This window comes from Mytilus edulis, chromosome 11 (assembly GCF_963676685.1).
Source record: "Mytilus edulis chromosome 11, xbMytEdul2.2, whole genome shotgun sequence".
NCBI lineage: Eukaryota > Metazoa > Mollusca > Bivalvia > Mytilida > Mytilidae > Mytilus > Mytilus edulis.
Window position 1 is genome coordinate 71,685,258 of NC_092354.1, and position 6,000 is coordinate 71,691,257.

The following is a 6,000-nucleotide window of genomic DNA, read 5'->3' on the forward strand; positions in this document are numbered from 1 at the left end:
TCCGTATTTGTTATTTTTGCATTTGTAACTTATCGTACGACAATCAACTTTTAGCAAAGTAAAAGTAAGCAGCTACCTCAAGTCAGAATGGGACTGTTTAGTGAGAGTGCCACGCTCTCTGCACGTTTAGAACCCCAGCTCAAAGGTTATTTAGATCTATTTACATTAGTCTACTTTTTCATTGAGAAGTTTTTTTATATGATTTTATATATCTTCAGTAAGATGAATCGTTATTTACGTCTCTTATACAATTATGCATTCCAGTCTCACTTTAGATATAAAAAAAAGTTTGCCCGCTAAAATTAATTTTCTTTTACGACCTTGATGTGTATGGGAACTTTTGAAGAACCCGGAAGTGCCATGATTCTAAATACGTCTCTCCACTATGTCAATGTTTCCTGTAAACTTTTAGTTCAACAAGATGGCGAAAAAAACTTATGATGATTTATATAAACTCTTGGTAATTGGCGATAGTGGTGTTGGAAAGACCAGTGTTCTTCTCAGATTGACCGCAGATTCCTTTGATTCACTATTTTTTTATAAAGGATGTATGTGTTGGTTTGTAGTGTAATGGTTAAGACCGATGGCTATATATTTCGATCCTGCACTTGCTCGGGGCTTGTTGGTAAAAGTTGCCCACGACTCAAGTTAAACCCAAGAGATCAATCTCAGATATCCCTTCGGTTTGTCTGTTCCCGTTGGGTTGCTCAATGGTTCTCTCGGGAGTACTTTGGCTTCATCCTTAATAACAACAGAATTAACGGTGGGCGTCCAAGCACACCCATGGTGTCGGTATTGAGGATTTGTCCTTGATGGTGGGTTTGGGGATTTGTCCCGGCTTGATGGTGGGTTGTACATAAGTGACACATCTCCATTAATCCCGTAAAGCGTGGTAAATGTAAATTCGCGGGATGTTAATTTTCTTATTTTGGCTGATATATGTAAATCTCAAAAAATAATTTCCTCGAAAATTTATGCATGCGTTCGTAACTTTCTAATAGCTGAAGCGTTTTAAAAACCATCTATTTTTTCCCGGTTATAGCGGTCTGGAACCGGTATCATGAAGCAATCTCAGTGTTTAATCATATAAAGAGCTTCTTATATCATGGCTAAGATTGTTTATGCATGCCCGCCGCGTCACACTGTCCCGATTTTTATATACGATGGACACCCGAATGCGAAAATTGTAAGTTCGTACGAAGTTGGTCCCGATCTAGTTAAAATACTAAAAAGTGACCGAAGCAAGTACGGTGAATAACGAAGTGTATACGATGGTGCCGAAATTATATACGATAGCAAAAGATGGACATACAAAGGTTAACCGAAGACGGGTATTTAAGCTTCATATCACAGCCGATGGATCACGAAGGCTACACGATGGATTACGATGATGGCGCGATGGCCGTACGATGTCTAAAAGACGTCGTGTTCAAAGGTCAAGGTCACAGTGACAGTTGTAATACAAGGCAATATCACCATTGTGGACACTCTCAAACCAATATGCTTCAAAAGATTTTAACCACATTTGGTATATTGTTCCTCCTTTTAGTGATCTGACATTTTTTACGTTCAAGGCCAAAGGTCAAGGTCATGCAGTCTATGGACTTGTTTTTTCTCCTTGAAATAGCATAATACACAGGAAATTGGTGGCTCATTTTTTTACCTGCTGGTTCGGAAGACAATATTAAAGGTATTTCCAGTTACTGAATGTTTTGGATGATTTTAAAAAAATAGTTTATGTATCAAATATGCATATTCTATTTACCATTTTCTGCATGTGTCATATACAAATATAGTGTCCATTTTTTCTGCTTCTGCCTTGTTTGAACTGTAAAATGTGTGCACTAGTCTGAATAATAACCCATAATTTTTCCCATGTTTACTGATCTATCTTAAAGGTAAGGTAATGGGTTCGTTGATCCCTTTTATTCAAAAAGAGCTCTTTCCCGGAGAATATCACAATAACATAGACAAAAGGAAGGATGTGGGGAAAGCAACAAATACGGCAAAATATGACATATAGAAACAAAATGGTTATGGAGTAAACATTTGTGTGCCAACAACTCAGACGATACATAAAAAAATCAGAATAATGAAGAAAAAGTTGGTTTCCCTATATACGTGTACCTGCAGTGTTGGTGTACGAGGCGCGTTTATGATTTTCATTATGTTACTTGATATGAAAAATTGACAAAAATAATATTTTACTTGTAAAAGTAAATCCTGAGCCTGTAATAGCTGCTCTTCTTGTTCCATTTGAATTAATAGAAACAACGCTGTCGTCTTTCTTGTTCTCATAGAATCATATGATATGAGCTCCATGTTTTGTGAACGTCTTTCTTAACTGTCGTATTAGACTGACCAGTGCATATCGCGCATGGCACTTTAAATATATTTTAGCGCGAAAATTTAATTACATTTAGCTGGATTTATTTCCGTCGTAGTTCCATCTTGTCGCCTTCGTACTTTTATTCGATGGCAACACGACGGGATAACGAGGTCTTCACGAAGTCGTGTTGCCATCGTAAGACCTTCGGGTAGCTTCGTGATTCATTCGTGTAGACATCGTAATGTCAAAACTGCCCGATGGAAATGATGGAAACACGAATGCAATACGATGTTCAAAGATGAATTCCCGGTGACATTACGATGGTGAGGATGGTGATACGAACTCAATACGAACCCTCAACATCGGACGCACCTTCGGGGATTTTTTAACATGTTAAAAAATTTAGAACCCTTCCCGAAGATGTCCCCGAAGGCTGGAAAAAGTGGCCGATGGTCTACGATGGTTACAGATGGCACTACGAATAGCCCGATCTGGATACGATCAGTCCCGATTTTGAAAATTTCCATAATCGTGTTGCCATCGGCGTAAAAATCGGGACAGTGTGACTCGGACTGTACCTTGAAATTATATTAGAATGGTTGACGGCCCTTGAATTTCAAATTGCCCTCGCAACTTTGTCCTTCCAGGAGCAAAGCACGCGGCACGGCAGACTAGGCGACCGCCGTACCAATAATACTCTTAGTTACGGCATGCCGTACCATTGATTGTAATACACACAGCCTGTCGTGCCTCATAAAATATAGAAAATAAATTAAGGAAATTCTTGTATCACAGATAAATCTGCAGCTATATATAAATTCCATATTTTACAGGAGATGCTACACTGAAAGGTATTTTCAGGCTATTTAACATGCAGTGTACGAGTTATCGAACTTTAAATGAGTATAATCAGATTGTAATCCATACGGTATTGATTTTAATATAATTCTTAATCAAATAATCAATAACGGCAATATAAATTAATTAATACACTCGAACTGATAAAATAGAGAATGGAACTTGGGAATGTGTCAAAGCGACAACAACCCGACCATAGAGCAGACAACAGCCGAAGGCCACCAATGGGTCTTCAATGTAGCGAGAAACTCCCGCATACGGAGGCGTCCTTCAGCTGCCCCTAAAGAAATATGCATACTAGTTCAGTGATAATGGACGTCATACTAAACTCCGAATATTAAATGAGTTATAGTAGTCTCAGACTCAAACGATAACAACATCTAGGTCGTTATATAATAAGTATGCAAAATCATCATAGTGTCCATTGCAATCTGAAAATGATTTTTAAAGAGTAAATATTTGTGATCATACCGTGTATAATCTGCACAGCTCTTCCCCAAGTCCATATATATATATCTTTTTCTCGGCTTTTAGCAATTACCTTCTCTTTCCAGTCTCTCAAAAATAACACACTTACATAAACAAACCTTATTACACATTTTTTTCGTGACAATACAAATAAAGAATTATATAAGATTTTTGGCCAGGCCAGTACTTTTTTTCTGAAAGATCTTGCCTGACAAATATACATATCTTTAGAAGTATTTTTACATTCATTTTTTTATATATATCAAACAGAAATGTTTTGACTTGCGGGAATTCAAAATTAATTCAATATTTCTTGTATATCCAAATGCTTATATATATTTGTTCCTGACAGAAAAATGAGTTGTACATGCAGGGCCACTAAGCAATCTGCCCATTTTGCATGCCACCAGCAAAAAAATACAATAAATAAACTTAGGCCGGGAAGGCAACATTTTTTTCTGCATCTTTATATCCTTTAGTCTTCACGAAAACTTTTTTAGTTGTATACTTCTAGCACCAAATCAGTTCTTTGCAATATTTCAATATTGCCTTTCAAGTAAGAAATTACAGTACTGTATACTAGGAGAATTGCCGCTGTCAATTGCCACTTTAACATTCTTAAATTTAGGAGATAACTGTATTTTAAGCTCCGACGGCGTCAATTGGTGATTTGGTGGTTGCAAATTATGTTAATATATATATACTGGCGACGCGTTATCAACATGCATGACAAAATCAACCAATAACAAAAAAAAAATGAATAAGATCAAATAAGTCTACATGGTCACCAGTCATGTCGTCAGTGAACCGACAGTCGATTCCTTTGAATAAAGTGTTTGCCCTCAAATGACGATCGATGTTTAGTCATTTTTGACAATAATTTTGAAAACTAGAACTAATACATGTATTTAGAGAGCTTACTAGATAGATTTGTTGCAATCAAATATTTATCGGAGTTATTGCTCTTTAACCACGATTTTACACAGGCTCAGTTTGCTCTGTGATAAATATATCAAAACTAGAAACTGCAAACATGACGAGCAAAATAAGATTTACAAATAAGTCAATGACTGAAATTGTAGGACAAAGTGAACTTCAATGATGAGTTTTGTCCATTTATGTCTTTTTGGCGCATCATAATTGACAAAAATATACAATTAATATATCCATAAATATTTCTTGAGTCCGAAAGCGTTTTTTTTTCTGGATTTGCCTTCTTCATGGTGATTGCGGCGTCAAACCGAACCATTGAAAACCAGGACTGTATATATTGTCATAAAAATAAATATAAACAACAGATGTACCATATATACTGCACAATTAAAATTATGTATTTTCTATCCAAGAATCCTTTGTCTTGCAATCATTTTGCAATATACCGGCAAACTATTTCAGCGGTGTCTATTTAATATGTTGTTTTTCTTCTGTTTATATATTATATTATTCATAAAATGTATACATAACTTATTATTATGGTCATGTAAAAAAAATATATATATATAAAAAATCTATACTGAATAAGGCTTGTATAAAAACGTAGAAACGCCGGTACGAGCAGTGGCGAATCATGGCTAGGGAGAAAGGGGTGTCAATAGGTTGGAACACATTTTTTTTTTACGATCAATGCATTGCAAATGGGACATATAATTGGAAGGCCCCCTTCCATTTATCCTGGGTTGAAAACAAAAGCCAAATGCATAAAACCAATATGTTAGGATCGAGTGGTATTTTCACTGAATGGGATAGAGTTATAAATAATAAATTGTTTATATATACATTTGTATATGCAAAAAAAAGTCTTTTTATTTCAATCGATCTGGATGAGGTAGTTGTAGGTAACTTCACGCTTATAAAAACTGAAACGGTGAAAATCGAGTTTGCATGACAATGTATACCATGTATACATAATGGTTCCTCTTACTGACAAAAGTTCTTCCAGAAACCTAGCTATTCAGTTATACAATGCTATATGATAATCAGGTACATGTCTTTTTTTTTTTTGGAAAGGGGGGGGGGGGTCTGAAACAAATATTGAATTCAATTTGAACAAAATATATGCACTGTTATAATGTCTATACATTTTTATTAAGCAACATATAATGTGTATGAAAACTATTTTAAAAACAGATACTATCCTTTTCTATTATTCGATTTAATTTTACATTTTGATTTCAGTAGTTTATTTTTATCTGAATATGAATCTTTATTTAGGTCACTTATGCAATTATGCATTCCAGTTTCACTTTAAATATTAAATATACTTTTTCTTATTTTCCTAGCTGTTCGAAGTTCCCGAAAAAATGAATTTTCTGTAAAAACATTGATGAGTATGAAAACTTCCGAAG